Source organism: Solanum lycopersicum, chromosome 11 (genome assembly GCF_036512215.1).
Source record: "Solanum lycopersicum chromosome 11, SLM_r2.1".
NCBI classification, from domain to species: Eukaryota; Viridiplantae; Streptophyta; class Magnoliopsida; order Solanales; family Solanaceae; genus Solanum; species Solanum lycopersicum.
The window spans coordinates 24,975,578-24,994,156 of NC_090810.1; the positions used below are offsets into that span (position 1 = coordinate 24,975,578).

The following is an 18,579-nucleotide window of genomic DNA, read 5'->3' on the forward strand; positions in this document are numbered from 1 at the left end:
AAGTTGCAACATTACAGACGTAAAAAATTCAACACAATTCCATCCTGCCAGGCTGCCACTGTCCACACTCCACACTTCACACAGTAACAGACACAAATTTAAAATAGTAGACGCCAGACAGCAGTAACACAACCTGAAAATTAAGTCTAAACATAATAATAACTAGTCATCAATCCTCAAAAGTTGACGATTCTGGTTCCTGTTTTCCAAACAACCCTTTCTTAAGGAGGCAGTCCCAGTATTGCGTCAATGGTAATAAACACAGCCACAATGAATACATTTTACCTTCCACGATCCATCTTCATTTTCTTCAAGTTTTTCATAGTGATTCCAAACAAGTGATCGATGCATGATGAAATCTGATTAGCAAAGAAATAGAGAAAGTATTAGATCAATAATAAATCAGACACAAAGACAAGATAACACATGTATATACCTTCCTTCCTCCAATTTTACATGTCATCAATGCAAAGTTCTTTTCCAAGTTTAGCAAAATCTACAGAGAAATACGAAAACAAGTCAAGGCTCAAGACTTACACAATAAAAGTATTAAATAAACAATTCACAATTTAACATCAATGAGATTCTTTTCTTACCTTCTTCAAGTTGCTCAAGAAAATCTAATCTTCCTCAATACTTATGGGTTGTGGCTCACTCCGAAGCCAATCTTGAAGGCACACTAGAGCTTGTACCAATCTAGGAGTTAATGAACTCCTAAATGAATCAAGTATGCACCCTCCAGTACTAAAAGCACATTCAGACGCCACACTTGAAACGGGAAACACATCTCGAGCCATCTCAGAAAGAAATGAAAATCTAGGTGAATTAACTTTCCACCAAATCAATACATCAAAATCTGATTTTTCAATTTCAGTGTCTTCATCAAGATATTTTACTAATTCTGACTTTGAACTTGCACTTCCCTTTTCATATTTATGTTTATGTAATTCCTCTAAAAAATTTCCAAATTCTCCTATAGAACTTGAAATAGAAGTATCCACACCAGTTGAAGAAAATTGGCCACTTTTATCATTTGAAATGGGGTTTGTATACTCATTAAACAAAGCTTCCATGTACGTTCCCACACCATTTTCTATAGCAGCCCCTTTTTCTCCAAACATCTTCTTAAGTGCAAAGCCAAGAGTACTAAATTTGTGACGAGGATCCAAAACACATGGTATGAAAACCATCTTATTCATTTTTTCAGCATCACCCTAATATTTGCCATTCTCCTTCATATTTTCTTCCATTTTAGACAAAACTTGATCTTCATTTGATATCAATTGATTCAAGTAAACACCAACTTGAAAAAATTCAAAAAAATGAAGATTTGATGTAACATATCGTGAACCAGATATCTTCAAAGTAAGACTAAAAAACATTTCAAGAAATTTTATAATTCTCTTTACACCCTCACAATCACTACTCAAAAGTGTAGCTGTAGAGTTTTTATCAACAAACTTAAGATATAGTGTCAAGCCAATTGCACGATCGGCGTACTCTACAATTGCCCCTTCATATTCAATAACCCTGCTCAACATCATGTAGGTGGAATTCCACCTTGTAGGAACATCCAAGCATAAAGACTTTTTAGCAAGATTTTCATCTTCACAACATTCTTGAAATTTTTTCGACCTAGCAGGAGATTGCCTGATGTATCTCACTGCTTGCCTAACTCGTTCAATAGACACATGCTTCTTTTGTACCATCTTGAACAATAAGATTTACAATATGAGCGATAGACCTTATATGAAGGTGACTACCACCCATTAAGTTGGTTCCCCATTTAGTTAATTGCTTAGACAACTCAGTTATTGCCACACTATTTGAACCAGCATTATCAACCGTTACAGTGAAAATTCGATGCAATCCCCACTCATGTAAGCACTTACTAATAGACTTTCCAAGATCTTCACCTCTATGACTAGTGATTGAACAAAAGTTGATAATTCTTTTATGCAAAGTCCAATTTTTATCAATCCAATGAGCAGTAATGACCGTATAATTGATTCTTTGTATGGAAGTCCAAGTATTAGTGGTTAAAGACACCCTTTGTTGTGTTTCCTTAAAAACAGCCATCAACTTACGTTTTTCTTCATCAAAAAGATAAAAAAAAGTCACGAGTCATAGTGGTATGGGAAGGAATGTGGAAACAAGGTTGTGCTACTTTCATAAATTGTTTAAACCTTCTTTTTCAACAAAAAGAGGAAGCTCATCAATAATTACCATACGACACAAGGCCTTTCTACACTCTTCCTGATCAAATTTCCATGGAACAACAACTACATCACCATTGTTACCCCCTATCATTTGTTGAAATGCTAATCTTGATTGTTTAATATCAATATTATAAGGCATTTTTATGCATTTGTTTATATGAGTAAGCATTGACGTTGTACCATGTTCTTTTGTGTTAGCAAAATACTCTTTCTTACAATAGTTACAAACAGCCTTTTCACTTCCATCAATATCAGTTTTACGAGTAAAAGGATCCCACGCACGAGATCTTTTTTTCCTTCCTTTCTTTACTTTAGACTCAATAGTTTGACTTTGATCTATTGCATTTGAATTAGAAGCCCCACTTTCACCAATAACCTTATCAATTATGATATTTTTAGCCATGGTACATTCACCAAAAAACTGGGAAAATATATAAACACTAAGTAGTTTTATTAAAGAAAGAACTACAAAGTACAAACAATAGGCTAAGTAGTATCAACTAGCAAATTTAAAATCAACAGTCAGAATGTCCTACACTAAATTGCAGTATCATATTCAAATAGTGACCAGCATTAAAAGTAATCAATGTTTATAATTGACCTATGTTGAAGAAAACCATTTTGTACTCGAATCAAATCACTGGGTATTGTAATTTGGAGTTAGTTGCTACTTCATTTTTATTTAAGAGAATCCATGTCAAAGGGATGTTTTACTACCATTCCCATTCTCAGTTTCTCACTGTTAGACTCTAAGGTTGATTTCATAACATGGTATAATAATACAAGTCTTAAAGAAGGACTCATTCCCATTCTTATAGCTATAACACAAATAGTTCAAATGAAATATCAATCTAGATACACCATCCAATTATATAAATATTAAGTCCATATGGTGAAGGAAACTATGGTCCTAATAACGATTTCAATCTTTCCTTCAAAATTTCTACTTCTAGGTTCATCAACATTCAAAAAAACAGTAAAGATTTGTGCTTTACTTGTCAATTTGCTTACCATAATTGCAACACTCAATAGTTACCTGGTGACTTGTGTCCTCGGACCTCGCCTGACGCCTGAGTGAGAGACTGAGAGAATAGAGTGACTGCCTTACGAGTACGCCTGAGTCTGAGTGACTGACTGACTGGAGTAGCCGAGTAGTGGAGGATGAAGGTGGTCCAGGTGGAGGCATGGAGCAGTCGTCGCCGCCTCGCCGGAGGTGATTCTAAATTCTTCGCCGCGGAAATCGGAACCCTAGTGGAGGACAAAGGTGGTCCAGGTGGAGGCGTGGAGCAGTTGTTGACTCGTCGCCGCCTCGCCGGAAGTGATTCAAAGTTTTCCACCGCGGAAGTCAGAACCCTAGTTCTAATCCTGAGAACTTCAAAGAATCGAAGTGAAAACTGAAAAGTTATGGGTATTATTGGCCTATTGGGAATTATCGCGGTATCGCCTATAACTAGGGTGTAAAATTAGAAAATTAGGAAAAAAATATTAATATAAATATAGGTCTTATCGGGGTATCGGGTAGCCCGATATTTTGGCTCCCCAACCCGACCCCCGAACCGATTACCCAATACACTATTTTTCTAAATCGAGCCCCGAACTGTTAGCCCAATAACTCAAACCGGTAGCCCAATAACCTGAAAATCGGTCCGGGTTAACGGTTTGACCCGTTTTTTGCACAGGCATGGCCATTCAAGATAAATATATAAATCACGAAAAGCCTAAAACAAACCTTTGTTTCTTCACCTATTAATCTCCTCACTACAATAATGCAAAACTGAAACTACACACAAGACAAGACCATAACTTGCAATAAAAGATTTCAAGTTGCACAACAAGTAAGCTCAACATAGGAAATCAAATAAATTTTAAGCTATTTTGCGTAGCAAAAAACAGAGAATCCGCTATTTTCGAAACAAAACGGAATCATGCCAAAACAGGCAAAATTAACCAACACCATTCTATTATTCTACGCAGCAACCCAATCACTGATAACTTGAGATAATCAAAGAGAAAACGTGAGAGCAAAGGAACAAGTACCTTCTCTGGAGCAGCAAACTCGGATGGAACGAGCAGGGTCGCGATCTTCCCACCACAAAACTTGAGTCTCGAGCGAAATGAAGGAAACGATGTAAACGTAAAGAAGATTGGATATCTCGACCAAATCTAAAATCAACTCTGCTTCGAAAATCTTACTGTATTCTCAGCTATATCTCTTAAGTTACTCCCTATTTTTTGCACTAAAAAAAAAACTTAAGACTCAAAGATCCCCTTCCTTTCTCCTCTGTTTTTTTTTAAAACAACTAAAATTTCTTGACCAAAAAAATTCTTTGTTTTTCTCTGCCTCAAAAAATTCTTCCCCTTTTTTATCCCCCCCAAAAAAAAAACCTCCCCACTGAAAAAAAGAAAGGAGTTTATATAGATGGAGACTAGGTTGATTTTAGGGGGGCAAATCGGGAGAATTTTTTGATAGAACTTCAAATTCAAAATTTGAATTCCCCTTTAAGAGATAAGGCTGGAACATTACTAGGCGTACTTCTTGCCGAGGGAAAGAAGGAAGACGAAGAAAATAAAGCTGGGCACGCCTTTTGCTTTCCGTGAAGACATCGTTCGAATTTGTTGTTTACCTGCTGTTGGCGTTGGAAGCTGTTGGAGTTAATGTGAAGTTGGGTTTCTTTGATAAAACAAGGAAATGGGTCGGGTTGAGGGATAGGGAGCTGGGCCAATTTCTTGGGTATTGTTGGGTTATTGGATTAAAAGTGGGCTGGTAAGGGAGTTGGGATTGCATATGGTTCTGGCATTGAAGTACATACGGGACTTGCCAATTTGGGCTGATTTGGAAAAGTTGGGCAGCTGGAAATTGTTAGATAAAAGCCCAAAATCGGTCTTATCAATGGTTTGAAGGAAGGCTTGAGTTTTGAGTTAGAGGATTTGGCCAATGAACTGCAATTTTGGCCGAATGAATTTAAAAAATAATCAAAATGAGTTAATTGGTGAATTTGGGTAACATTTAATAAAATTGAATTGACATTAATTAATTAACGAGTTTTTTAATTTTAACTAACTCAATTATAAAGTTGAGATACCCAGTTTTTATGCAAACAAAAGAATAATTGGATTATCAACTATTATACAAGAGTTAGCCAACAATTATTTACAAGGAAATACTATATGGAGCTATTATTCTAGAGATCATTTGATGATATATGCCAATTCACGAGAGATAAGACAAGCAGGTATGGAGGAAGTCCAAAAATGGATTTTATCCTTATTAAAACCCGAAGCTACTCCAACAACCAGAGCAATAAAGAAAGGATTCATCTCTGAAGAACTATTGACAAGATATTGCAAGTTAATTGGTTATAAATATCCAGATCATATATGTTCAAAGTGTATTGAAGGTGATGATATAATCTCTGAAGTACAATTAGAATAAGGTCAGATAACTTGCAAGAAGAAGATAAAAAAAAAGGGTCATTATGTAAAGTAGTAATAGTAGTATATAAAGTATTTTGTTGTTTTGCGTCGGCCATATAAAAGAAGGTCATATGTAAAAAGTTGTGTCGGCCACAAATAAAGTAAAGGCCACTATCTTGTAAAGTTTTTGTTGTTTAGCGTCGGTCAAATATAATTAGGTCTTGTGTAAAAGCAAGTGTCGGCCACTTATATTGGCCAGATATGTAAGTTTGGTTGTATAAATAGAGGGTTCTCCCTCATAATAAAATCATCCCCTGATCCTTTTTTCTCTACAACTCTCTCTCCCTCTTAATTCCGCTTCCACCCCCACATTGGTATCAGAGCTAGTTCACAAAAAATAAGATATGGAAAACTCAGAGATGACAAATCTACAAGAACAGGTATATTCGTTTATGTTCATGAGTAGCTAAATCTATTTATTCCTGATAATCTCTTGTTGATTATAATTGTTTATCATGTCTTAATAATGTTATAATAACCATCTTTAGAAAGTTTGCTACAGAAATATTCTGCGAATAAGTATGCCCAGACTATGTCATCCTAAGGTTGAAACCGATAGGCAAGAAGGCCGTTTAGGGGAGTAAACAAAGTTGAGGCGCTGTTATGGTAATTGATCAAAGAAGAAAACTGTAGTAGTGACCAGACGAGATGATTATTAAACCATTATTATTACATAATAAATAAGTATAATCCATTAAGAGGTTGGAAGGAATAAAATTATTTTAGTGAAAGTGAAAATAATTAAAATGAATACTTATCTACTGGATGATGATATTAATTACAAGATATTAATACTCTATATACTAAAAGGTCTTAATACAGATATAAAAAGAAGAATTTATGATATATTAGTAACATATGAGGTAATAGAAGTAACAACTTAAGGTTGAACTAAATTAGATATATAAGATAATTTCTATGATGAATTTTATTTTGACATAAATGATTTATATGATGATCTAGAAATATTCAGAGATCAATGATAAAATATATATATTGGGTAAAAGATAAAGAAAACATAGATCAATATGATAAAATAGAATTAGAATTATAATGATTAAACCAAAAAGGTTTGAAGTTTGGCAAAAACGAAGTAATAATAATTATAAGATAAAATTTATTAAAGACCCAAACAAATTAAGTAAACTTTTTAAAATTTTGTTCAGAAAAATATAAATGAATAATACAACAAGTAAAGAAACTAAAATAACAAAAACAGATAAAAAGGTACGAAAGATATGGAAAAAATTAAAACCCTTATACATAGAATATGAACTATCACAACTTGCTAAAACAAGTAACGATAAGACAAATAATTTGATAAATATAATTTCAAAAACAGAATACAAATATGTTTGTTATTTGAAAAAACAGTATGAACAAAGAAATATATAGGCAACAATTGATAGAAAAAATAGATGAAAAAAGACAAGAACTACAACATAGGAAAGAAAGATTAATAGAAAACATGTTAGCAGGAGTATGTAATAAATCAATATTAGCACAAAGAAAAGTTATATTTATGTTAAAAATACAAATAGATCACCTTGAATATAAATTACAACATTACATAATTTATAAATTATAATGAATAAAGAAGAGTTTGCAGTAGATGAAAAGACATATGAAAATCAAGATGAATTAATGATAAAAATAATATTTCAAACCTAGGAAGACGATATAAAAAAATAGGAAATAATTTATATTTAATGTTAGAAAAAGAAACAGCAAAATTAGAAGATAGTCTAACAGCTATGATAAGAATAACAAAAGAAAATGAAGAAATAGACAAATCAAAAGAAATTGAAAAAATAAAAAGACAAGCAAAACAAGAAGTACAACAATTAGAAGAAACAAAAAGTACAAGAATAAGTGAATTAGAAAAAAAATTAGCTAGGTTAAAATTATTATATGAAACTAAACAAAAAGAGAAACAGATAGAAAGAGAAAAAGAGCTAGAATTAACCAATGAAATAAAAGAGATGGAACAAAAACTAAATGAAGACCTTGAAGTAAATGAAATCGACGAAAATGAATCAGATACAATAAATGACCAAAAATCAGAAATAAGTGATATAAGTGAGACATACACAGAAATTCTAGAACAGGTAAATAAACCAAAAAAATTAGAAATAAACACAGGAGATATGAATCGACCTAATACATCAAGAGTTAAAACTCCAGACAATAGTCCCAGAAATAGTCCTAGAATTAGTCCTAGATGGACACCACCAACTTATTATACAGAAAGTTATCAGCAATCAGATAGAACTAACGCAATATGGAATAGTAGATTAAATAAAAATTGGACATCAAAACCAATAAACGAACAATATAATTTCTTAGATCTAGATTGTGTTACAGATATAAATAAAGCAATATTACTATGGATAGGAAATATATCTAAGCAACTAATATATAACAAAATAAAAACAACAGAAACACCAAGGTATATAGAAAGAACATTTGTAGGAACAACAAGATTATGGATAGAAAATCTACCCTTAGAAAGTTTAGAAGTACTTAGAAGTGACAAGAAAATGGGTACTTAGAAGTGGCAAGAAAATGGATGGATCTCCATCAGCAACAAATATAGATATACTAGATAAATATGAATCAGCAATAAGAAATGAATTTGGAGGTATGACCACAGATATAAGAGAACAAAACAGGGAAAAAATAATAAATAGGCAACTTATGACAAAATTAGCTATATGTAAAATGTGTTATATAGAAGAATACACTTGTGCATTTAAGGAATACTATTACAAAGCAAAATACGATTTAGATGAAGCAAAAGAAATAAGACAACAATATTTTACAAAATTACCAGAATCATTTAGCACAAAAATAATTAAAGATTGGAATGATGAAGGATTAGTAGATACTTTAGGAGCTAGAATAAAATTTTTACATCAATGGTTCAAACAACTATGTGAAAACCAAAAAGAAAAATTAAAAATGGAAAAAGTACTAAACAAGAATTTAGCTTGTTGTAAAAATAATATAGCATCACAGTTTGAATGTACAAATAAAAAGCAAATGCCTAAAAGGTATAAAAATTATACAAAAACTAAAACCAAGTATAAATATAGGAAAACAAGACGAAAATATTATATAAAAAATTATAAAATAAAAAGACCATATAGACCAAAAAGAAAAATATTCCAATGTACTTGTTATAATTGCGGAAAGATAGGACATTTAGCTAGAGATTGTAAGCTACCCAAAGATCCAAAAAGGAAGCAAATTGCAGAAGTAATTATAGATAATGACAAATATATGCAAATAGAATACATAGACTATGAATTAAGTGAAAACGATAGCATATATGAAGTATCAGATATAGAAACTGAAAATGAAGAAGAAAATATTAATAGATAATAATGAAACAGATGAAGAAATATAATGTCCGAAGATGAGATAAAAATAATATCTAAATAAGATTATCAAAATGAAGAATTATCAGACCAAAAAATTATATTTGATAATACAATTTTTGAACAAATAAAAGGAAAAAAATTAGACTTAAGTGTTGAAAAAGTACTTAAAATACCTACTTTGAGAAATTGGTTTAAAAGACAAAAGGAAGAATATTATGTAGTTAGTCAGAAAGAACATATTATAGATTGTAAATATGCAAGAGGAAAAGCATATATACCTATACTAAGTAAACGAATAATAAATAAAGAAATACAAGATATAAAAGCTAAAATACCTATAAAATATGTACATATAGGAGGAACAGAAATATTAATAAAAGCTTGTTTTAGAGAAAGAATAGATACACCTATTGAAATATACTTAGCAGATGATAGAATTATACACCCTATAAAAAAGTGTAATTAGTGCAGTAAAAGGAAACTTAATATACCAAAAATTTAAATTTATAATAAGTGTCAATTATACAGTAGCATTAACAGATAGAAATATAGATAAATCATTAGTATTATATTGAAAAATGTTTGGGATAGAGTTAGCACCAGACAGTAAAATATTTACAGCAAGATGCAAAAACTTATATATATTAACAGCAAAACATAAAATAACAGCAAGAAATTACTTTCTTGGATGTAATTATTTTCTAATAGTTCATCTATATGTATTTTGAATTCTTTTAAATCATCAAAGTTATATTTTAATGGTTTCTGTGTTATTATACTATTTTCATCTATTAGTTCAATCTTTACTTTTGTCTTATGTTTTTTCCATCCTTGTAATGGATCTTCGTTATACAGTTGTTCTAGTTGTTCATTTATTATTTTAACTTTCTCTATTGTAAATATGATAATTTCTAATTGTGATATTTGTTTCTTATTTATATTTTCCATTTCTTGATTTATTTTTTCACTTCCTTTTTTCCATTCTATAGGTTTTTGTTGTTTATTATTTAGTCTTTTTGCTCCTATTTTGTTTCCGCATGGTGTAGTAAACCACCAGTGTATTTTTGTTATTATATGTGGGTAGAATTTATCTAAAAATGGCATTCCTAGTAACATATCTTTTGTTGTAAACTCAAAATTATACATTTTTTTATTATCAGTATTTTATTCCATATTTGTATTTTTATATTTTTTGCTTTGTATTTAATCATACTTCCTTCATTATTAAATCCTGTTACTACCATAGGTGTTTTTAATTTTTTCCATTTATCTTCTGGTAGACAATTATATTTACATATATTCGCTTCTGCTCCTGTATCTATCATAGGGGTATAATATCCTTCTACAATAATTTTTGCGAGTATAAATATTTTCATTATTCATTTTGTTCTTTTTATAATTATTTTCTTATTTTGACAAGTTATTGTTAATTGTTCATTTTCTATATTGTATGGTTTAACTTTTTCTAGCCATTTTATACCTAATGTAATATTATGATTTCCTTGGTATATTTTAAATGGTATTATTAAGGGTATTCCTCCTATAATTATTTCTTTTTTCGTTGTTTCTTCATTTATATTTACTATCTCACAAGGTAATCCAGGGCATATGTGTCCTGTTTTTATAATTTTTTCTTCTAATACTAACTCTCTTGTTATGTAATTTTCTTCTTGTCCTGTATTTATCAAAATTTTATATTTTCTTTGGTCTATTATTCCTGTTATGAAATAATGATATGGTGTTATTTCTTCCTTATCTAATAAGTTTTGTGGGATTTCATAGTTTCTTTTAGATGTACTCATTCTTGATGAGGTAGCTCTTGTTAACGTATTTGGTACACTTGAAGTACTTAATCTTTCTTTTACAATTTCTAAATCTTCTTCTATGTCAATTTCTTTATAGCTATAGTCATTATTGTCTATTACAGTAATTATTTTTTCGAAAGAATTTTCTATTGTAACTTTGTCTTGATAGATAGTCTGCAATCAAATTTTTGTCAGTTTTGATTACCTCGATTGTAAATGTAAAATTTAATATATTTAATACTAACCTCCTTATTTCTTTTGTTGTAACTGAATCTTCTACCTTTTTGGTTATTCACCATTTTACCTGTGTATTATCTGTTCTTACAATAAATTTATTATAAACAATATATGGTTCAAATGCTAATAAACACTTATATAATGCAAATAATTCCTTTCTATTTATTTCTCATTTTATTTGTGCTTCTGTATAAGATCCTGAATAATATCTACAATGATATTCTATTTTTTCTTCCTCATATTTGTATTTTAGAACTCCTCCATAGCTATGATCACTTGAATCTGTTTCAACAATATAAACAAATGATTTATTTTCATCAGGAAAGTAAAGTTTTGGTAATTTTTTACATAATTTCTTAATATTTTTTATATGTTCTTTATCTTTATTGTCGAAATAGTAATTCAAACTATATATATATATATATATATATATATATATATATATATATATATATATATATACTAAATGATAGGATAATCATGAACTCAAATAGGATAGATCAGTCAGCTATTGCGTCCGACATACATCAAAACTAGTGCAGAATTTTGTTACGATATTAGCCGATTTCCAAGATTTTGCCTTCCTGAGAAAGAAAACAAAGCACTGCTTTAACAACCAAAGGAGAACAAAAGCAGGTAGACTTGCGCTATTCGAGCGACAAACTTTAAGAAAAAGAATAGTGTGATGCCCTTGGAACAAATAACCACTAAATAGCGAGTTTAGACGCGAGTAAGTGAAACCAAAAACGATATTCATGAATGGATACCAGAATGGTCCAACATGGCTTATAAGGCAATATCAATATATCAAGAACTCAAAAATATCAACAGCAACACAGATTCCCAGTATAGCGAAGAAATAATTGAACAAAAAAAAACTTTATAGCATTTGACAAAAGCAGCAGCAAATCTATACGCTAACGGAGAAAACTAATCTTTCAAAAAACATGGATAAAATAGTGAACAAGATCACAGTAAAGAAAGCATGAGTTTAAACCAAAACTAAGTTATTATATCTCAGCAAAGCCTACACTTAAAGATGTCAAAAGGTTATGCATGGATAGAATTGTTTTGAGTAAATTTACACACATGAATAAAGGGAAAACAATTAGCTTTTCCTTAAACTAGAACACATGTAGGCAGTCAACTCGAGCTTATGTGTTTCAAAAAGGAAAAAAACCTAACTAACGCCTAACATAAAAGTAGACCATAGCCATTCAAGATAAATATATAAATCACGAAAAGCCTAAAAAGACCTTTGTTTCTTCACCTATTAATCTCACTACAGTAATGGAAAACTGAAACTACACACAAGACAAGACCAAAATTTGCAATGAAAGATTCAAGTTGCACAACAAGTAAGCTCAACACAGGAAATCGAATATACTTTAAGCTATTTCGGGTAGCACAAAAACAGAGAATCGACTATTTTCGAGACAAAACGGACTCATGCCAAAACTGGCAAAATTAATCCAACACTATTCTACTATTCTGCGCAGCAACCCGATCACTGTTAACTTGAGATAATCAAAGAGAAAACGTGAGAGCGAAGGAACAAGTACCTTTTCTGGAGCAGCGAATTCGGATGGAACGATCAGGATCGCGATCTTCCCACCACAAAACTCGAGCCTCGAACGAAATGAAGGAAACAATGTAAACGTAAAGAAGATGGGATATCTAGACCAAAACTAAAACCAACTCTGCTTCTAAAATCTTACTGTATTTCTCAGCTATATCTCTTAATGTTACTCCCTATTTTTTGCACTAAAAAAACGTAAGACTCAAAGATCCCCTTCCTTTCTCCTCTGTGTTTTTTTTTTAAAAAAAAACTAAAATTCTTGACCAAAAAAAATCCTCTGTGTTTATCTGTCTCAAAAATTTCTTCCCCCATTTTTTTTCCCAAAAAAAAAAAACCCTATCCACTGAAAAAAATAAAGGAGTTTATATAGATGGAGACTAGTATCCCGCCCCGCAAGGCGGAACATTAAATTCTGTCAATTCAAAAAACGCTGCAGTTATTCCTCAAAGCTTGGAGGGTCCAAAATGCCTTGTCAAACTGCCTCCCCAAATGCTGGAGGTTGCTTGCCAACATGGAGAAAACAGGCCATGCTCACCAGGCCAGCCAAGGGGTGAAGGACAAAATTCTGTCCAAGCAGTCTGCCATATGGCAGTAAAGCTGTGAAGACAAAGCTGCCTCCTCTCTAGCCTCTGAAAACCTGCCACTTGGAGCTTTTAATTTTGAATGTTTGCCCACACGTTTTTGGCTCACTTTTGGAGCCTTTGTATATGGTAGAAGTTGCATTTTCAGCAGATAGTTAGAAAAATACTTCCTCTTACTTTGTAAAAGCTCTTGGAAGCTCTCTCTTGGAAAATATTGGAAAATTGGCCTTGCTGCCTCCCAAACTTGGTTGCCTTTCTTGCTTGCATTCTTGCCTTTATTTTCTGTTTTGTGTCTTTGCTTGTGGACTCTTGCTTTAGATTCTTTAGACGTTTGGTTGGAATGAAGTTAGAAGAGCTGTGCAAGCCATCTTGACTGTCCTTCACGGTGCTGAAAAATTCACCCCGTGACAAGTTGGTATCAGAGCAGCAGTTAAGCATGACGTCTAGGTCGCAGCGGAATGAGGAGAACGTTCAAGACAAGGAACCAGAGGTTCGGAAAGAACCATCCAAGAAACGAGACAAGAGTAAGGTAAGAGAGCCCTCTTCTACCCCTTCTCTTGCTGGTCGAACTGTTGTTGAAGAGGAAGGAGGTTCGGACAACAACCCACTCGACGAGAGAATCGTCGGAGTTGAGGTGGGGTTGTCGGCCTTGAACCGGAGGATTGTAGTGGTTGAAAATAATTTTAGTTCCCTCGAGTCCGTAGCCATTGAGGGGCTGGACGAGGTGAAGAACAGCTTGGGTGAACTTGAAGACATGCAACGAGAGGGTCTGTCAGCCCTTGAAATCAAGTTCAACGAAACCATCTCTGCTCTTCAAAAAGAGGTGGAGGCTTTGAAACGGCAGGTTGATGAGACTGCCGAGGTGAGAGTTGCTCCTCCCGTTACAGTTCGAGAGAAACGGATTGAGGCTCCTAAACCCAAAGAGTTTCGAGGGGAGAGGAGTGCTCAGGACGTAGAGAACTTCATATGGCAAATGGAGTCATATTTCAAACATGTTGACATGCACACGGAAGCGGCCAAAATCCGAACAGCGGCTATGTATTTGACGGACACAGCCATGCTGTGGTTGCGACGCAAAAAGGCTGATATGGAGAGAGGGGCTTGCCAGATTGATGATTGGGAGCAGTTTAAAACTGAGCTCAAACGACAGTTCTATCCCCAGAACGTCGTCCACGAAGCCCGCAGGCGATTGAGGGAGCTAAAGCAAACTTCCTCCATCAGGGATTATGTTAAGGAATTCACGAAGTTGACGCTTCAGATTCCTAGTTTGACGAGTGAGGACTTGCTGTTCTATTTCCTTGATGGCCTGCAAAATTGGGCCAAGCAGGAGCTGCAAAGGTGTCAAGTGCATGACGTTGATGAGGCGATCGTAGTGGCGGAGTCGCTCAACGACTTCCGTGGTGATGCTGCCAAGGGGAGGGATAACAGGAGCAGAACTATTCCTCCCAAAGTCGACAACAACAACAGGGGCCGTAGCAGACCAAATACCAACCGGAGCAATGACACGAGAAGCAACCCTCGTGATTAGCCTTCAAACTTCTGGAAAAATTATGAAGACCGCAAGAGGGGAGCTCCTCAGCGGGAAGGCTGTTATATCTGTGGAGAGACGACACATGCCGCTCGGTACTGTCCGTCGTTGAGGAAGCTTAGCGCCATGGTGGCTGCCGAGAAGCAGCAAGAGAATGCTGCAGCGCAAGCAAACAGTTCTGCCGGTGAGAAACGTGGGCAGAGTAGCGGAGCTGACAAAGGCAAGAACGTGGCCGTAGGGATGTTCAACCGTATGGCGCTGATCAACCACATCTCCATTACTGCCTTGGCTGCCAAACCAGCTGGAGTCAGGCCTCGGGAGTCATTGTTCGTCGATGCCAAACTGAACGGCAAAGACGTGCAGATCATGGTAGACACAGGGGCAACCCACAACTTTGTGACTTAGCAAAAGGCCAAGGAGTTGAGCCTAAATTATGTTGCCAGTAATACCAAGTTGAAGACCGTCAACGCCACTCCCACTACTGTCAATGGTTTTGCGGCTGCAGTTCCAATTGAGTTAGGAGAATGGGCCGGGCAAACTGACTTTACAATTGCGCCAATGGATGTTTTTGATATCATTTTAGGACTTGACTTTTGGTATGAAGTTAATGCCTTCATCTCACCGCGTCACAACCAGCTACATATTAGCGACGTTGGAGGGTCTTGCGTGGTACCCCTTATTTGGGTACCACAAACTGGAATGCAGTTGTCAGCAATGCAGATCATCAAGGGGTTCAAGAGAGGCGAGCCAACATTTATTGCCACTCTAATTGAAGACGCTGGGAGCTGCGATGAAGCAGTTCCATTGCCACCCTGCATCGAACACGTCCTTAGCATCAACAAGGACGTTATGCCAACCAAACTTCCCCAACGGCTGCCACCTCGGAGAGAAGTTGACCATCAAATTGAGCTAGTTCCAGGGGCAAAGCCGCCTGCCATGACGCCTTATCGCATGGCGCCCCCGGAGCTGGAGGAGCTAAGGAAGCAGCTCAAGGAGTTGCTGGATGCTGGGCACATCAGGCCGTCCAAGGCGCCGTTTGGTGCGCCTGTACTGTTCCAGAAGAAGAAGGATGGGACACTGCGATTGTGCATCGACTACCGAGCACTCAACAAGGTCACAGTAAAGAACAAATACCCCGTGCCTTTGCTTGCAGATTTGTTCGACCGGTTGGGACAGGCGAAGGTGTTTACCAAAATGGATTTGAGAAGAGGCTATCACCAAGTCAGGATTGCCGATGGTGATGAGCCGAAGACTGCTTGTGTAACGCGTTATGGGGCGTTCGATTGGCTGGTAATGCCATTTGGGTTGACAAACGCACCGGCAACGTTCTGCACGTTGATGAACAGACTGTTCCACTCCTACTTGGATCAGTTTGTTGTGGTTTACCTGGATGATATCATTGTCTACAGCGACAACATGGAAGACCATGTAGAACACTTGTGCATAGTGTTTGAGATTCTGCGCAACAACGAGCTGTATGTGAAGCGTGAGAAGTGCAGTTTCGCACAACCAATTGTGCGTTTCCTTGGGCACACTATCAGCCATGGCAAGATTCAAATGGATAGCGACAAGATAGCTGCTATCAACAATTGGGAAGCACCAACGAAGGTACCAGAATTGAGGTCCTTCCTTGGCCTGGCTAATTACTACCGGCGCTTCATCTTCAATTATTCCGCAATTGCAGCACCTCTCACAGACTTGCTGAAAAAGGACCGTGCCTGGAATTGGTCGGCAGCTTGCCAAACTGCCTTTGAGAGGCTGAAGTTGGCTGTGACGCAAGAGCCTGTGTTGGCCTTGCCAGATTTCTCCAAGCCATTCGAAGTCCACACGGATGCATCGAACTTCGCTATAGGTGGCGTCCTAATGCAAGAGGGCCACCCGATAGCCTATGAGAGCCGGAAACTGAATGAAGCGAAGCAGCGGTACTCAGCACATGAGAAGGAAATGACTGCCGTGGTGCACTGCCTGAGAACGTGGCGCCACTACCTGCTGGGGGCTCACTTTGTCGTCAAGATGGACAACATCGCGACGACATATTTTAAGTCCCAAAAGAAGCTGTCCGCCAAGAAAGCTCGATGGCAAGACTACCTGGCTGAATTCGACTTTACCCTGGAGTACAAGCCGGGGAAGGCAAACGTAGTGGCTGATGCCCTTAGCCGCAGGACTTCATTGGCAACTATTGTGAGCTCAACCAGCAGCTCAATTATTGACGACATTAAGCAGGGATTGCAACATGATCCCATTGCCAAATAGCTCTTCGCCTTGGCCCAGCAAGGCAAGACGAAGAAGTTTTGGGCGGAAGACGGCCTGCTATATACAACGGGCAGGCGTGTGTACGTCCCGAAGTGGGCTAGCCTTCGACGTACCTTGATGAAAGAAGGCCACGATTCTGCTTGGGCTGGTCACCCAGGGCAGAAGAGGACCTTGGAACTACTGGAAGCTTCGTACTACTGGCCTCGGATGCGAGATGACGTCGAGGCGTATGTGCGAATGTGCCTTGTCTGCCAACAGGATAAAGTTGAGACAAAGGTACCAGGTGGATTGCTGGAGCCGCTGCCCATTGCTGAAAAGCCTTGGGACAGAGTCACCATGGATTTCATAACATGTTTGCCAAACTCGGAGGGCTTCGGAACAATTATGGTCGTGGTGGATCGTTTCTCCAAGTATGCGACGTTCACCGCCACCACGGCTAACTGCAAAGCCAAGGAAGCTGCCAGGGTCTTCCTACGTGATGTTGTCAAATACTGGGGCATTCCTAAACACATCATCAGCGATCGTGATCCCCGGTTTACAGGTTCGTTTTGGAGGGAGCTGTTTAGCTTGCTGGGGTCGGAGTTGCATTTCTCGACCAGTTTCCACCCTCAGACGGACGGGCAGACGGAGAGAATCAATGCACTACTGGAGTGCTATCTGAGGCACTATGTTAGTGCTAATCAAAGGGACTGGGCAAGGCTGCTAGACACTGCCCAGTTCTCATATAATCTATAGCGCAGTAAGGCAACGGGGAAGAGTCCGTTCGAGTTAGCGACGGGGTAGCAGCCAACAACACCCCAGTCTTTGCCTGTTGACACTGGTTTCAAAAGTCCAGGTGCCTATCAAATGGCCAAGGCCTGGGAAGAACAGGTCGACCTTGCACGATCGTACCTTGACAAGGCTGCCCGAAAAATGAAAAAGTTTGCTGATCGTAGGCGACGTCCGGTGAATTATCAGATTGGGGATAGAGTCATGGTGAAACTGAATCCCCGACAATTCAAGTCACTGCAAGGCGTGAATCAGAATTTGATTCGCAAGTACGAGGGGCCATTTGAGATTGTTGCCAAGGCTGGCAAAATCTCCTATCGGGTAGACATGCCGCACCATCTGAAGATTCATCCGGTCTTCCACGCAAGCCAATTAAAGCCCTACTTTGAAGAAAAAGAGGATAAGGATCGGGGTCAGTCCGAGAGGGCCAGAATTTTCGCAGCGCCGCCTACTGTGGACAAACAGATTGAGGCGATCATTGATCACCAGCTCGTTCCTGGGAAAGGCTGGAACAATTCCAGTTCCCAGTTCTTAGTACACTGGAAGGGGACGGCGCCGGAGGAGGCAACTTGGGAGAAGTACAAAGACTTGTGGCAGTTCCGCGACAAGGTCCATCGGTACATGCAGTTATGTGGCGTCGGGGTCGTCGCCAGTTCAGGCGGGGGAGCGTGTCCCGCCCCGCAAGGCGGAACATTAAATTCTGTCAATTCAAAAAACGCTGCAGTTATTCCTCAAAGCTTGGAGGGTCCAAA

General features: G+C 36.7%; 1 long non-coding RNA gene across 1 annotated transcript; it reads right to left on the minus strand.

Moving 5' to 3' along the window:
* Window positions 1-220: 220 nt before the first annotated feature.
* Window positions 221-1,043, minus strand: LOC138339606 (uncharacterized). Its single transcript, XR_011212462.1, has 3 exons — window positions 597-1,043; window positions 437-496; window positions 221-359 (listed from the first exon to the last, which is right to left on the minus strand). It is a non-coding gene; the product is annotated as an uncharacterized lncRNA (long non-coding RNA).
* Window positions 1,044-18,579: the final 17,536 nt, after the last annotated feature.